Source organism: Heterocephalus glaber, unplaced genomic scaffold (assembly GCF_053883595.1).
Source record: "Heterocephalus glaber isolate CG9 unplaced genomic scaffold, H.glaber_assembly_v1.0 deba00001282, whole genome shotgun sequence".
Taxonomy (NCBI): domain Eukaryota; kingdom Metazoa; phylum Chordata; class Mammalia; order Rodentia; family Bathyergidae; genus Heterocephalus; species Heterocephalus glaber.
This window is the reverse complement of record NW_028258240.1, coordinates 75532-92772: the sequence shown is the minus strand read 5'-3', so window position 1 is coordinate 92772 and position 17241 is coordinate 75532. Positions and strand designations below refer to the sequence as shown.

Here is a 17241-nt window from a genome sequence, read left to right as displayed (position 1 = left end):
CAGGCAGGGAAGTGTGCTGGCTGGTGTGTGCCAGCTCACGTCAGTGACAGGGACCAACTCCAGGTTGGCTCCGAGTGTGGAAATAGGCTCCTGTGTGCACACAGAAAATACCCGTTCTCAGAGCTTAGAGGTCTGCCAGATGCACCCATTGGTGAGTTTGTAACAGCAAATGAGAAATACCAACAGGCACCCGGGACATGGAGGCAGAAAGCAACCTTTATTTACATCGATGGGCCTGGTTGGATAATTCCTCAGAGAACCAGGCCCTGTCTTTCTGTCTGTCTACAGTTTATATAGGATTTGCAAGCAGGAACTAGTACAGAAGCAGAGCAGGCAGTTGATTGGTTACATACATAAAATCATTCCTACTGACTGGTCTATAGCAAGGTCAAACTCAAGGTAAGAAACATATTTGGCGTATGCATCAGTTCGGGGTAGGGTCTGCCAAGGAGGAGCAGGTAAGCAAGACACATACTTAGAGTGGGCCTCATAGGGAGTACATTACATTCCAGAATGTGTTCAAGCTTGGAGCAGAGATAGGGAGTTAAGCTCTTGGTGGTACTAAGAGGTTGCATGGGGAGTTATGTGTCTGGCAGTGCTAGCGAGAAAATGTGTTTACAATAATCATTCCCTACAGAGCACAAGGCCATGGAGATTTTAACTCCATTTTCAGATTAACCCATACCACACTTTTCCTTTTCCAGGGCAGATCAAGTTTTCTCAACCTTGGCACTGTGGACATTTTGGGATGGGTTGTTTGGGAACAGGGAGGCTGGGCTGTGCATTGAGGATGTTAGGAGCATCCGCAACCTCTTCCCACTAGAGGCCAGTAGTGGCATTCGTTCCCCCAACTGCAAAAACGCAAATGAGCAGACATTTCCAAGTGTCCTCTGAGGGGTGACCGTGTCCCTGCTGAGACCCAGTGGTCTGGATGTCGCCCGTGACCCAGGCCACTGAAGTTACTGGTGTGTTGAGAGGACCCTGACAAAATCACGAACCTCAAGAAACTGCACAGTCTCATGCATTACCTTAAGTCAGGGTCTGCTGGAGAATTTACTTCCCCTTCCTGGGGACATTTGACAGTGACAATGTCCATGAACCATGTGATCCCCAAAGTATCAACTGCTATGTTATGGTTACACAGCTGGATAGATGCAGGTGCTGAGAGAATCGGGAATCTTGGATTACAACCTAAAGCAGAGTTATGAACCCTGAAACAGATTATGAAAAAGCAATAGATGAAGTGATAAAGAGTTTGTAAGAGGCGGGGAAGATAAAGTGAGAAGGCCCATTGAATAGTGCATGGAATTTCTGTAAACTAAAAATAGCCGGTGAGAAGGCAATCGTGGAAGTGCGCTTAAGTTTTTCCAGCATTCCTGAAAGACATGAATCCTCAAGTTGAGAAAGGATAGGAAGTCTCCACTAGGCTAAATTAATGTAGACTCATACATAGACACATAAGCAAACGCAGGGACTTTCAGGTACAAAGAGAAGTTGTTGGAGGAAACCAGAGGAGAAAAACCAGCAAATGAATGATAGAGGATGTACAACTAGACTGACAGACCACAGACTTTCAACCAACAGCAAAGTGAGAGAAAACAAAAACAGAAATGTCTTCAAAGACATGAACTTAATGGTCAAGTGCTGAGTCTGAGTCCATTAGTTACTACACCACTGCTCAAGCATGAGGACAAAATGAAGACTGTTCCAGATGAAGGGCTTTCCAAAGGAGCCAATCTGGGAAGGAATGCAATTGGACCCAAAATGGAGCCAGATCAAGAAGAAATGATGAACAAATGAAATGATGAGCCTGTTGCTAAGGTAAACCAGCCCGGATTGAAATTTTAAATGGCTATCTATGAGTTGCATATAAAAGCTTAAGATGGGAGAGGGCTGATAAGTGCTAAGGTCTCTAGAGTCTGTTCTGAGTCGTTCATTAACTTTAGCTTTTCAGTAAATGTATGGGAAAGTGTAAGCGTAACTTCTAAACAGAAAGAGAAAGAAATTAAAGTGAAAGAATTGCAAAGGAAGAAAGGAAAGTACAATTTTTACTGTCAACATGATTATCCAGGAAAAGACTAAATAGTCATGACTCCATGTTTAAGAATTTTCTAGAAAAGGAGCGCCACAGTGAGAAAACAGTGTTGTGATTCCCGTGGTGAGAGTGAGTGGAGCGTGACCACAGGGAGGCACTAGGGAATTTAGGGGGTGATAAGCAGGTTCTGTAGCAGGGGTGTGGTCACGGTCCCACCATTACAAAATTTACTAAAACTCTTCAGACCTTATACCCGAAATTACTTAAATTGTTTAATTTACAAATTATACTTCAATAATTACAAAGAAAACTCTATCCATTCCGATACATCAGTGACAGTCTTACTTTTTCAGCTCTGGGGATGGAGCCTGTGGTCTCATACATGCTAGGCAAGCACTCCACCGCTGAGGTAGATCCCTAGCCCCAGAGAAGCTTTTGGAAAATAAATATGACTTTAAGTGGGAGTAAATCTTCTTTGTTGAAATTCTCGAAAGACAGTAAGTAAAGGTATAGGCTATGTACATCACTGAAACGGGCCTGTGTTCTAAGTTTAGTGAGTCCCCTCCATCTACTCCAGTTCCAACCAAAACCCCACAAGAGTTTCATGCTCATTTAGGGACCATTAGTTGCTCTGATAAATGGAGAAACAGCCGTGACTTCCCACAGTAGTGTTATTTCTGACTCCTGTTGTGTCCAAAGTGAGGTCCCTTCTGGCTGTGGCTCAGTGTCCTTCAATCTTGTAGCCACAAGTCCTTAGCAGGGAGGCGGCCAGGGCTCCGTGCTTATCTGCACCTGTCTGGAAGCCCAAGGAGTTTGGCGTCTTTTCATGGGGTTTATGGGCTGGCTGGAGGGGGGATGCAGCATTCCTGCTCACATAACGAGGACTAATAGCAGCCAGATAGCTGGGCTATTGACTCCAACTCTGTGTTCAGGAGCAAGGAAACAGGATTACGGCGAACACGGGCTTGTGGCCACTGCAGTTTCTCATGAAGCTCGATGGGCAGATCTTATCTCACTCAGAAGTGTAAAAGAGCACCAATGGACAAGCCAGGTGGTCATGCAAAAAGTATGAGAGGACTTTGATTATATCAGGCTTTCTGTAAAGCTGTGGTTACTCAGATACTTTGTACTATTGTCAGGAAGAGACACGTCTATAGCGGCATACTTTTAGATGTTCAAGGAGAAATGAATAAGTAACTTATTTTTCATCCTTAAAGGGAAAGATTTCCTGTCACATGCTACAAGGGTGAACCTCAAGCCCGTCAGGCTAAGGGAAATAAACCAGTCACAAAATCACATGTATTGTGTGATTCCACTTGTGTGAAGTACCTAGAATGATCAAAGTCAGAACCAGCAAGTAGCATGGAGGTGGTCAGGGGCTGGTAGCAGGGGGATGGGGAGTTTTAATGGATAATAGACTCAGTTTTGTGACACTAGAACATTCCAGAGACTAGTCACACAGCAGTGTGACTCTGTAGAACTCTATACTTGAAATGGTTAAGATTGTTTTTTAAACCTTACCAAATTTTATATTTTGAGTATGTGCAATTTCCTCCCTATCAATTAAATCTCAATAAAGCTGTTTCATTGCAAAGAGATTCACAAAGAGGACGATGGAATAGAGTTCCTGGAAACAGATTTACCAACATGGGACAGCTTGGCCTATGACCCATGTGGCATTGAAATGTGGAAAAAGAATAGCACTTTGTTTTGTTTTGTTTTGTGGCAGGGTCTCCCTTTGTAGTTCAGGCTGGCCCTGAACTCACTATGTAGTCCAGGCTGGCCTCGAACTCTCGGTGATCCTCCTGCCTCAGCCTCCTGAGTGCTGGCATTACAGGTGTGCACCTCAAGGCCCGGCCAGGAATAGAACTTTTAAACAGCTAGGCCAATTGATTATCCACAGGAAAAGATAAATTTATCCCCATAGCTTAAACCACGCAGAATAAAATAAGCTCCCTGATGATACTTTTAGAAGGAAATATATAAGACCATCTCTACAACATCTGGGTAAGGACGGTCTTCTTCAGACACACATGCCCAAACACACACACACACACACCACATACACACACACACATGCCCACATGGAAAAATAGTATCCAGAACATCATGATATTTTACCAATGATTAGAAAGAAAACATTTACTAGAAAACTGGGTAGGAGTGTATGAGCTGGTGAGTCCTAGAGATAAAATCCGTATCACATAACAGAGGCTGAGCAGGAGTACCCTGTTTCCCGAATTTATATGATGTGCGCTCTAATGACCTGGGGAGCCCCAAAATCCTGCTGTCTGTGCCCCATCCCAGACAGTGTCATTTTATTTGCCTGTGCAGACTTTTTCAACCTGTGTGCTGTCAACGTGTCAGGCTCTAAAGGTCTATGTATTGGAGGATGTTTAGCTGCCTTCTGATTCCTGTCCACTAGATGTCCTTCATAAATGATTCCCAAGTTGTCTCACCATTTACAAGGTATGAAAAAAAGCCCCTGGTGTATTTCTAGTGCTAATTTCATCTTTAAGAAGCTGTGGAGCAGGGAGTAAGCTCCTCTCTGAGACTTTATTTTGACTTTGACAGTGAAGTCAGTCATTGGATTCTTGGAACAACTGAGAATACTGAGATAGAAGACTGTGGGCTTTAGTCTTAGACCTTTTATAGTATCAGGGAAAGAGATTTCAAAAGTAACTGAGGCCAGAGAGGGTTCTTTTCGTGGCCCAGGACACTGCAAGGGTCTTTGCAACCAGGGTGATAGAACACCCTCAAAATGGAGCTGTGCCGCCCTCATCAGTGAGAGCCATGGGGAAGAGTGCGGGTGGAGTCAGAAGCAGTCAAGGGGATGCTAGTGGCTGTGCAGAAAAGCTGAAGTGGGCAAGGCTGTGGGAAGAGATGGAAAGGACCACAGAGCCAAGGATGAACCTGAGCGCTTAGCAGAGCCCGTGGGACAGAAGTTGGAAGGCCGTAAGCTGCTCTGTGCAAAAGCTGCTAAGGACAACTCAGAATGATATTTTCAGTTAGTTCGGAACAAATGACAAGACTGCATTGGGCCTGTTACTAGAGTCCTACAGCACTACAGGAAGAGACTACAAACAGAGAGATCAGAGGGAGAGAGAATGCTCATTGGAAATGTGTGAAACAAACCTGCTGAAGAGGGAATGAGCTGGGACAGCAGCAGCACACAAATATCATCAAGGAAGCTTTAGCGGTGCCAGTGCAGCATGTAGCCCCAGAACTTGGGAGGCTGAGGCAGGGTGACTGAGAGTTTTGGGCCAGTCTGAGCTCCATGCTGACATGAAGGCCAGTAGCAAGAGCCTGTGTGAAAAAATAGAGGAGAGGAGAAGAGAGTGGCGGGAGGGGGCAGGATGAGAAGGGGGAGGGGAGGGGAGGGGAAGACAAGGCTACCGCAGAAGGCCCACCCTCATTACACTCTTAGGGGTGGGGCTGGAAAGTTCCACTTAATTGTCCACTTCCCTGGATGAAGAGACTCCTGGACTGGTGATTGGATCACGGGGGCCCCACACCATGCACAGATGACTCCACGGATGTTCACAGCTACACGTGCTGTTAGGAAGTCGGCCCAGTGGGCAGCGGGTCCCTGGGAGCGTCCCTTTGGAGGGGACATCTCTCACTGGTGCTCTTCCCTGTGCTCTGCTTCCTGGCCACCATGAAGTGAGCAGCTTGGTTCTCCCACACCTTCGGCCCTGATGTCTCCATCTTAGAGACAGTAGATCCTGGACTGAAACCTCTGAAACCGTGAGCCAAATTAGACCTCTCCTCCTCTGAGTTGTGGACGTGGGTATTATGTTTTGGAAAGCGGACCCAACCTCGTCCGAAAGTCAATAGAAAACAGTGGAAGTTTTTCCTCTAAGATCCAGGATTAGGCAGGGAGGCCCACTCTTGCCACATGATTTCTACAAGTGGAATCCTTGCCAGCCAGAGCAGCATGCATTGGGATAGTGCCTTTGAATTGTCTCCCACAGTTTCATACTGGAGACTGTACACAGTGGTACTGAGCACACAAAGTGATCAGGAGGAGACAGAAGGGACAGCACGAGTGTGCCTTTTCCAAGATAACCTCGAAGCATGGCTTACACACTGTGTGGTTACAAGGGAGGGTTACATGCTCAGTTAGGATCTCCATACAAATCAAACCCTGGCCCTCAGACAAGGCTGGCTTAGCCACAACTGTTCTGGGGTGGAAAAGGGCTATTCAAAGGCCATACCCCTTGAGGATGCAAAGGAAATTTTAAGCTAGTCCAGAATTACCCAATCAGTACTGATATAGATGCCAACAAGTATGCAAACATTAACAAACTCTCAGTTTCCAAATTAGGAGGAAAAAACCTTAATGACATCATGCATTGACCGAGTATCAAAGCTCTTCTAAATGAATGATATTAGAAAAATTAAAGCTTCCAAAATTGTACATTGCCGGATTACTCATAGAAGTAAAAAATGCATGGATGACACATTCTGGTTTCTCTTCAGATTCATTACAGGACCTACATTCTTTGAAAACTAACATTCTTTTGGAACAAACTAAGGAAATACCATCTTGGAACAACAAGTGAACATTGTCACTCTGCCGTGACTAGGTCTGGTAGAAACTACTACCCCAGGTATCGGAACTTGGAGAGGCCCTGAACTGGAAGCAGCTGTGAATGAAGTTTGGCTGGTGCTCTCTCTCCTTCCTCTAGCAGCCTCTACATGCTGAGGTGCGAAAGCACCCAGGTTGGTCCTGTGAACCTGGGCCAACAAGGCCAGGACTTTATCCTACTGGTTTCAGCATGGGCTCTGGGTCCCACAGGAACTCATATTGCACAGGATCACTGTTGGCCACCTGCTGGTACTCCAGGCACTTTTGCTGCACAACGTCTTGGGTGAGGAGCTCCCTGGGCTCCCCATAAAGAACATGCTGCTGCCCAGCATACAGCTCTGTCAGATCCAGTGCTCCCCAGACCAGACCTCTTCTTCAGTGGCACGCTTGCCTTCAGGATGATCACACCCAGGACAGGTAGCCAGAGGCCAGACTTGCAGGCACACACACGAAAACTGCATATGGATGTTCACAGCAGCTCTCTGGGTAAAGACCAAATCATGGGAGAAAACCAGTTGTCCTTATCTGTGGGAGTGGATAAAAGATCATTAGTCAGAAGCTTATGGTGCATATCTGTAATCCCTGCTACACAGTAGGATGGATGGCAACTTCAAGGCCCGACAGGGTAACTTAGGGAGTCCCTGTGTCAAAATGAAAAACTAAATAAACGGGGCCAGGTAGCAACTCGCTGGCAGAGTGTCACTGGGTTTGTTCCCCAGTACCACTAAGAGAAAACAGAAAAGCTCTGTTTTCTATAAGACATACCAAGCCGTAAGCGAAAACAACACAAAGGTGGTACAGGCAACAATCTGAGTTCATCTCCAGGTCATTATGCTGAGTGACACAAAGCAAATCATAAAAATCAATATATATTTCTTAAGTGTGTAATATTCTCTAACAGACAAAATTAAGTATTTGTATGTTTTCTACAGCCTTCGCATTTCAATTTTGATGCATCTGAAACATTAGCTTGTTTTTGGGGGTATTTGCATGTTTTCATAATTTAGATTTACCTATGAGTTATACAACTTCTACTTCTGATGAAGATCGGCTGGAAGCACCGGGCCGCCTGAGGACACTAACTATCATACATGTGCACTGGCAGCCATTCTGTGCTAACGGACAGCAAAGAGTCTACGCCGCTCTCTTCTCGAAGTTCTACTTCGAAACTCATGATCTCTGCATTTGATGTTGAAGGAGAGCAAAGCATGGAAGGTGCTACAGTGAGTATCAAGAATGTGGCCTGGAATGAGTGCTATTATTTGAGTCATGCACAAATGGCAAGGCCTAGTCATGTGGTTATTTCTAACTACAAGAACACTTTTATCTCTCCCTAGGCCCAGGAAGGAGAAAAAGCCCAGATACGGAGGAGCACTTGACCTCATGGTATGGACTTTCTCCTTAAATCTCTGTACACATCTCCCCTCACTTCTTGGAAGGGATTCATTCCTCCTTGTGCAATGGCTGGCAAATACGAATGTCCTGGGATTTGGATGCCTGGGGGACATGTGCGGCTGAGGAAAGCCTGCTGGGCCTTTGGTCCTTTCGGGCAGCCCTGTCTTGGCAGAAGGTCCTTCTCAACTCCTGTCCCCACCCTGAGCAGGCCCCTTTTTCACACTTGAGGGACCCGCCCCGCAGGTTGTTGCCTTGTCCTCCCCATGTGGCCTCCTTCCTGTAAGAGTAGTTCAAGACCCAAGTGGAAGGGGTCATTGGCCCAAGTTCAAGAGCATCTGGCTGAGTGTGCTGGTGTTCAGTGGCCTTTCTCAAGGAAACCACATGCAGTTGGGGGCTCCTCCTGCTCATCCTCCCATTGATCCAGGGCCACTGTTTTTGTTTTTTGGTACCTGGGATTGAACTCAGGACCTGGTGCTTGCAAGGCAGGGGGCGGCACCCCTGAGCTAAATCCCCAGCAGGGCCATGGTTTTGTTAAGACTGTCCTTCCTCGTCTCCACATGAGGTGGGTTAGGGCCTGCTTTGGAGGGTCGAAAAATAAAGGGAGAGGAAACTGGTCAGAATCAGTCACATGGATCTTGATAACCCATGGGTGAATATGCTGTACCCGGATGATGGCAGAGAGACAGGGCGCACAGTGAGTGCCAGGGCCAACCTGGACGACGGGCGTCATTGTGCTGATGAGCTGGCAGCACAGGACTGGATGGATGGGGGAGGGGTGGAGTGTGGTGACCATGGAAACTGCCGCAGAAAGGCTTGGAGCTGAGAGGCAGGCCCATCCTGTGCGTGTGAGCTCCTGGTTCCTGGACCAAGACGCCAGCGAGAGGAGCCTGTGAGGACCCTGCGAGCAGCCCTGCCTGTCAGCCCTGGTGGCCCAGGGAGCAGGCCATCATCTCGTCCTGTCACCGGGTCCCGCAAGACAGCACGCTGGTGAGTGGATGCTCTGTCCTTCATGTTTATGGACTCTTCACTGTGGGAAATGGCCCGAAGCATCAAATGTGCCTTTCTAACCAGTTCTCAGTGTACAGCTCAGTGACACCTAGTGTGTTGCCATGCAGACGGGACTGTCATCACCATCCATGTCCAGACTCTCTCACTGTCCCCATGGGAAACACGGTGGCCATGAACTGCCACCTCCCCCTCCTCCCTGTCCTCAGGCCCTGGGCACCATCTTCTCCTGTCTGTCTCTGGAGTTACCTCTCCAGGGACCCCAGAAGGGGAGTCATCCAGGACCGGACCTTTGCTGCCTCGCTTCTTTCACTGAATGGAATGTCCTCTTCATTAGCCGTGGCCTGGGACCAAGAGGATGTTGACCCCACCTGTGTCCCCATCCGCTGTCCCACATCCCAGAGGTGATGTTTGTTGTCTGCACATATAGACCCTTTGTCTCTTCTGTGCTTTTACAGACACCTGTGCCATGTATCCTTTCCTTAGTTTGCACAGAAGTGGAGCCATTTCCACGCAGTCTTCTGCAGCTGAGATTTTTACGTAGCAAAGGGTTTGGAACAGCTTTCCTGGAAATATATACCCTCCCACCCTTCCCTCTGCCCCTCTCTGCCTCTGTCAGCCTCTGTGTGTGCCTTTCTCTCCACCTGTCCTTTGTCTCTCTCTCTCTCTCTCTCTGGCTCGGTCCATCCTCCCAATTTCTGTCTTTCAGGTTCTGTGCGTGCCTTTGTCTCTGTCTCCGTGGGTCTCTCTCAGTCTCTGAGCCTGTCTCTGTGTCTCTGTCTTTCTCGGCCTCCTCCATGGAAACCTTACTCATGAGCATAAATAAATGGTGCACAAAGACACCCTGTGAATGGGACAAGGCCTCGTCACCCCAGACCCCCCTGCCCCTCACAGAGACCCCTTCAGGTTGCCAGGGGCTGTCCTTCCAGATCTTTCCATGCATCTGCCCAAGCCTGCAAACAGCCATGGAGATTCTTGTCTGTTTACCCAGGGAGGCCATCAAGTGCATGATGTGTTGTCACTCCCTAAGCCCTGGAGTAATGGATCTTTCTTCCTCACCGTGAGCAAGTGTGCCCACAGCCTCAAGGGCAGTGCCTAATGTGATCGCTACAGAAATGCTCACAGTCACTTAAACCCACTCAGGGTGCCAGGGTACCACTTACACTGTCCCTTCCTTATAACTTATTCAGGATGAGCTGGCTGATAAGAGGACTGCCTGGGATATGCACCTGCCCGGACGGCTTGGCCATCAGCTTGGCTCCTGCTGTCACCTGCAGCAGCCCTGGCCCTGCCCTCCTCTTACAGCCACGCCCCTCCCATGACCCACTCCTGCCCCCTCAGTGCTCTCTAGGACAGGCTTCTGTGGCTGCTCCTGCCTCTTCCTTTCTTCACTGCCCCACCCTAGGAGCCACCCAGCATTCAGGGCAAGTCTCCACACGCAGTGACCTCCCCTCCTCCCATTTCTAGGCCTCAGACTCCTCCTTAGGGTGAAATTAGGACAATTTTTCCTCAAAGATTATCTGCCCCCCACCCCCGCCCCATGTGGCATCCTCTCTGCATCTTCTCTCCTGCAGGCTGTGTGTGCAGCTGCCTCTCAGGCCGGTTTCGCCCATCTGCATTTGTCACTTACGTGTCTCCATTTCCTTCCAGCATGAATCTTCCTTGAGGCGGGCCACGCAAGCTACTCTTCTTCCCAATGCCCAGGAAGGTTTGTGCACATCATAGCAGTGCTGCACAAAGCTTCCTCTACAGGTCCTGTCCCCATCTTCTGAGGACACCGCCACATTGGATTCAGGCCCCCTCTACACCTCCCTTGAGCTCGAGGACCTCTGTAAAGACCCTGGCTCTATGTTCAGTCTTATTCTAAAGGTCTGGGGCTGTGACCTTGATGTGTCTCTTTGGGGGACACAATGCAAGCCACGGGCTGAGATAAAAGGTTGCATGGGAAATGCAGACAGGAAGGACGGGTGTGGTGAGGAGGGACTCATCCCACCGTGAGATATAGGTGGTGCTTGAAGAAGCAGCCAAGGAAGGGAAGCAAGTGAGTATTCCCAGGAAGGAGGCAAGGAGCCACTCAGCAATCCCAGAGCTTTCTCAAAGAGGGGAGGATCAGGAGATGGAGGGAGGGGCGAGGCAGAGGAGGGAAAGGGGATGGAAAGGGAATGAAGAGGTGTGAGGTGCACGGACCATGTCTGCACAAGGAATGGAAAGCTCATGTACCGCAAACATGTACGGAAAGGGATGGGGATCAGGAGATCGGGGGTGGGGGGGTGGGAGGAGGGGAGGAAAAGAGGCTAGAGAAGAACTAAGGTGTACTGCGCACACGTACCAGCTCCCCACAGGGAATGGAAACACCGGATGGTATGAACATGCACTGATAAAATGATCAGGAGAACAGGGTTGGGCACAGAGTTGAGTGTGAAGACCCTGGAGGCAGTTTCCACTGTAGCCTTCTCCAGTGAGACTTTTCTGCCATGGAAAAATATACATGGCATGAAGTTTATCGTCTCAGTCTTTTTGACATGTTGAGATCAGGAGCACTCAGTATATTTCATCATTCCCATCCGTTTCTAGAACTCTTTTATGGTCCACAACTGAAACTCCATCTCCACTTCCTCCCATTCACTCTCCTCCCAGCTCCTGGCATGCACATTCTACTTTCTGTTTCTAGGAAATCTGCCTCCTATAGGTGTCTTGTATAAGTGCACCCTGCAGTATTTGCCTTTTGATGGCTTACCTCACTCAGCACGATGTCTTCAGGGTTCATGCAGGTTGTAGCATTGGCAGAGTTTTCTCCCTTTGTGTGCTGTGTCGAGGCCACATGTGTTTATCCTCCCATCCATCAGTGGACATTTGGGTTGTTTCCCCTTTGAATGACTGTGCATAATGCCATGATCATCGCTATGGAAACATGTTCTCAAGACCCAGCCTTGACCTCTTTTTCGAGCATGCCCAGAAGTAGCATTGCTGACTCACATGTGGATTCCTAGGTCAAGTTTTCCAGGAATCACTGTACAATTCCCACAGCAGTGCACAAGGATGCCCATGTCTCCAAACCCTTGCTCAAATTTCTCTTTTCATCTTTTTGGATGAAAGAGTTGACCTTGAAGATGTTTTTATTCAAGCCAAGAGGAGGCAAGGAACCAAGGGTTCTACATGTTTCCATCTGCTTCTGTCACTCAGGCTTCATTTTCAGAGGACACAGAAAAGGTCATGGGTAGGCATTATTATAATTGATGGGAGTCATCTGCGTGTTGACACTCTTCTTTTGTGTCACTGCAGATGGGACCTAGGGCCTTGTGCGTGCTATACAAGTGCTGTACCCTGAGCGACACCTCCCGCCCTTGTTGGTTCTCTTGATGTGAATAAATCCCATCGTGTAGCAAGACGGGCAGGAAGCACTGTGTGTGAGGGCTCTGGAGTCTGCACTGCCATTTATGTCTATGTCGCTTATTGAACTTGCATATGTCCTGCATCTCTTTGTGCTCTTTCTCCTCAGCAGTAAGACGGGGATCACAATTTTACATCTGTTACTGGACTCTGAGGATTGAACGTACCCATATGCACACAGCACTGACACAAGGGCCTGTGTTATGCAAAACACAGGGTAAAGCTGTAGTGACTATTTTATGGGAGCCAAGGATGTTGTAGGCCTTGTTTACTACCTCAAATTTTACCTAACAATACTTCTCTTCCTGTAGGTGGTTCATCACTTTTCATTATTGGTTGGACATTTTCCTCTTCGTGAAGAATGATTCCTACTTCTGCAAAGGATAGTTATCATTCCATCTTTCTGTTGTGGACGGTGACCCTCCGCACCCCTAGGTAAATGTGTAGAGAAGTTACATGTAGTTCTCTTACTTGGCCTTTGAGAAAAACATGTCCCTACACAGACATCACCAGATCCACCCCAAACTAGCACATTTTCCTGACAACTGCAGCATTCTCCTTGCTGATGCCCTCTCTCCATCAAAAGTGCCTGATCCTGTGGTCCATTCCCTCAGATCTCCTTTGGCAAGGAAGTGCTCTGGACAGTGAATTCTCAAACCTGGCCATCATTTCCACCCCTGTCTCACAAGGCAACTTTCACAGTAGCCAGCTGCCTTCCCCTCATGAGAAAGCACATCCCAAGGAAGCCTGGTGCTTACTGGGGCCTGGTTGGAGACAGCAGACTGCATGGGAAGGAGATGGACTTTGGAGGCCCCTAGAATGATTTGCATGGGCAGCGCCCACATCGCCCACATGCTTGGGCAGACATTACCACCACCTTTCTGGGAATCAACCCCAGGGGTGGCCCCCCAACTGCAATTTGTTATTACCCCTGACACTTCCATGCATTTGAATTGACAGGGGAGACAAATAACTGAGTTCCCAATCTAAATGTGAAGTGTATGCTTTGCTTCATACAAGATATTTGCTGCATATGAGGTGCATCAGGATGGTTTTAAGTTGCACCCACAAGAAGCCAATAGGTAGAGTTTGGAGCAAGCAATGGGTTAAAAAGGTAAATGGGCGTGGTGTGTGACACTTCCCATATAGATCCATAAGGTCAGGCTCAGGCCACCTTTCCTTATAAAGTATGTGTGCTTTTCATTACAAAGCATTACAGATAGGCTGAGGGTTTATCTCAGTGGCAGAGCACTTCCTACCATGAGTGAGGCCCTTGTTTCAATCCACACTACTGTAAGACGAACCAACCAGTAAGCAAATAGAGAAACAAATTGTGGAAATATATGTAGATAAGAATGAAAAGCTCCTCTCTACCAAACTGATTTCCTTAGAATGACTCCTTTTGTGTGCATCTTTTCAACTTTTAACAAATGTGTTCATATCTACTTGTATATATAAAGAAAAGCAGATATGGTTTTCCTTTAACACAAATGCTCACACCATGCATTTTCTTATTCATTTTGGGTTTTACATTTTATTCATTTTGGATACTATTTTTTCTTCCTAGATTTCATATGGGTTAACTCGTTCTTCGTAATGGCCATGTACTATTGCACTATGATGTTGAAGATGCCATAATTTACTTGAACACCCCTCTATTTATCAACACTTTGGTTTCTTCCAATTTTCTCTATTGCAAAGGACCCTGAAATGAACATTGCTCCATATATTTGTACAAACTCTTATTTCAGTATGAATTCTCAAGATGGGAATTGATAGACAAGACATGAACATGTCTGCTTTTGAAAGATTCTGCCACACTGTCCTCCAAAATCACCTACCAACTCATTCGCCCACAGCTGTCATGGATTCCTAGGCTTTTTTCCCTCCTTCTTCCCTCCCCTCCCTCCTCTTCCCTCTCCTCTCCTCTCCTCTCCTCTCCTCTCCTCTCTCCTCCCCTCTGCCACTCCCCTCCCTCCCTTCCCCTTGTTTCTCTGTTTTCTCTCTTCTCTCTCCCTCCATCCCTTCTTTCCTTCCTCCCTCTGTCTTTCCCTTTCTCAGTTGTACTTTCTTTTCTTTCTTTGAGACAAGGTATCTGTATGCACCTGAGACCAGCTATAAATCACTATGCAGCCCGAGCTCGCCTTGAACTCTAGATCCTCCTGCCTCAGCCTCCTCAGTGCTGGGATTACAGGTGTTCTGCCACACACAGCTGCTAGGCTTCTTTCTTTTCTCATGTAAAATATTTAGGACAGCAGAACATATGCAGAACTTTTCTGTTTGTTTGTTTTTGTTCTTGTTTTTGTTTTGTTACTGGGGATCAAACTAGGGACCTTTTGCTTGCAAGGTCGGCACTGGAACTACTGAGCTAAATCCCCGGCCCCTGAAGAACTTTTAAATACAAATTTCATACGTGGGCAACAGCATGTAAATATTTACCCCCCTCTCCCCATGACTCATGTTCTGTTTTCTCTCCCTTCCTTGGTGTTCCTGCTCTGGCTTCCTGCCTCTGCAACATCCTCTACAGTTTTCCTGGAGTGAAGCAGCACATCTGTGCCCTGACTGCCTTCCTGTTTAGTTCCGTGGCCTGGGTGTTGGGTATCATCGTAGTGAGCAGCGTATCCTGGCGCATGTGGGAACTTAACAGCCAGGTTTCTCTTGTTGCCTTCATTGGCCTTTGGGATGCTCAGGATTCTCTCAGGCGAAACAACTCTGGCACAGTGGTTGATGTGCTAGTAGTGGCTAACATGCACAGGGGGTGGACCCAGGCAGTTGAGTTTGAGTTTGTGAAAGATCTAATGGGGTTGGTGAAGTTTGTACAGCCAGTGGCCCTGATTCTCAGCACAGTGGCCTTCCTGCTCAGCAGGCTGAAGCCCACCTACCCGAATTCCTGCGACTCTATTACAGAAGCTTGGTCCTCCTTCTTTGCCTCAACTCTTGCTGTGTGGCTCTGGCTGTGAGCTGCAACTATGTCATGGACATTTCTGGCCAAAACCCCCTTGATTTCCCATTAGCGCTTACTGTGGGCAAAGAGGCTGTGACCAAGAAACACTTCCCCTATGTGTTCCCACTAGGGATCATCACTGCCACTCTGTCCCTCCTCAGTGGCATCCTGTGGTTCGGGGTCATGAGCTTCACAAAGCCCAAGTCAATGGCAGTGGCAGATGTGCCCTAAGGGAAGCTCAGAGCTGAGATGGGATGTGTGGGAAGGCCTGAGCACAGGGGGTGTGGGGAAATTGCCACCTCATTGGCATACTGAGGCAACTCTGTCCTCACTGCAAATAAAATCTCTGCCTCTGATTCTCAGCATGTGTCTCAAGGTCCTGGCCTCCTCTGTGCTGTCGTCCATTTCTTCTTTGAAGGGTTTCATTTCCGGAAGTCTGCCGCCCAACACTTCCTGTTCACATGCTGCCAAAATCCACAGGCAGGGAAGTGTGCTGGCTGGTGTGTGCCAGCTCACATCAGTGACAGGGACCAACTCCAGGTTGGCTCCGAGTGTGGAAATAGGCTCCTGTGTGCACACAGAAAATACCCGTTCTCAGAGCTTAGAGGTCTGCCAGATGCACCCATTGGTGAGTTTGTAACAGCAAATGAGAAATACCAACAGGCACCCGGGACATGGAGGCAGAAAGCAACCTTTATTTACATCGATGGGCCTGGTTGGATAATTCCTCAGAGAACCAGGCCCTGTCTTTCTGTCTGTCTACAGTTTATATAGGATTTGCAAGCAGGAACTAGTACAGAAGCAGAGCAGGCAGTTGATTGGTTACATACATAAAATCATTCCTACTGACTGGTCTATAGCAAGGTCAAACTCAAGGTAAGAAACATATTTGGCGTATGCATCAGTTCGGGGTAGGGTCTGCCAAGGAGGAGCAGGTAAGCAAGACACATACTTAGAGTGGGCCTCATAGGGAGTACATTACATTCCAGAATGTGTTCAAGCTTGGAGCAGAGATAGGGAGTTAAGCTCTTGGTGGTACTAAGAGGTTGCATGGGGAGTTATGTGTCTGGCAGTGCTAGCGAGAAAATGTGTTTACAATAATCATTCCCTACAGAGCACAAGGCCATGGAGATTTTAACTCCATTTTCAGATTAACCCATACCACACTTTTCCTTTTCCAGGGCAGATCAAGTTTTCTCAACCTTGGCACTGTGGACATTTTGGGATGGGTTGTTTGGGAACAGGGAGGCTGGGCTGTGCATTGAGGATGTTAGGAGCATCCGCAACCTCTTCCCACTAGAGGCCAGTAGTGGCATTCGTTCCCCCAACTGCAAAAACGCAAATGAGCAGACATTTCCAAGTGTCCTCTGAGGGGTGACCGTGTCCCTGCTGAGACCCAGTGGTCTGGATGTCGCCCGTGACCCAGGCCACTGAAGTTACTGGTGTGTTGAGAGGACCCTGACAAAATCACGAACCTCAAGAAACTGCACAGTCTCATGCATTACCTTAAGTCAGGGTCTGTTGGAGAATTTACTTCCCCTTCCTGGGGACATTTGACAGTGACAATGTCCATGAACAATGTGATCCCCAAAGTATCAACTGCTATGTTATGGTTACACAGCTGGATAGATGCAGGTGCTGAGAGAATCGGGAATCTTGGATTACAACCTAAAGCAGAGTTATGAACCCTGAAACAGATTATGAAAAAGCAATAGATGAAGTGATAAAGAGTTTGTAAGAGGCGGGGAAGATAAAGTGAGAAGGCCCATTCAATAGTGCATGGAATTTCTGTACACTAAAAATAGCCGGTGAGAAGGCAATCATGGAAGTGCGCTTAAGTTTTTCCAGCATTCCTGAAAGACATGAATCCTCAAGTTGAGA

At 47.7% G+C, this 17241-nt stretch overlaps 1 pseudogene across 1 annotated transcript; it reads left to right on the top strand.

Moving 5' to 3' along the window:
• The first annotated feature begins 70 nt into the window (after positions 1 to 70).
• On the top strand, positions 71 to 15722 carry LOC147828126 (uncharacterized; annotated as a pseudogene). Its single transcript, XR_015451239.1, has 8 exons — positions 71 to 1821; positions 7634 to 7849; positions 7964 to 9008; positions 9236 to 9430; positions 10677 to 11067; positions 12526 to 12633; positions 12728 to 12851; positions 14944 to 15722. The product of XR_015451239.1 is annotated as an uncharacterized LOC147828126 (transcript).
• Positions 15723 to 17241: the final 1519 nt, after the last annotated feature.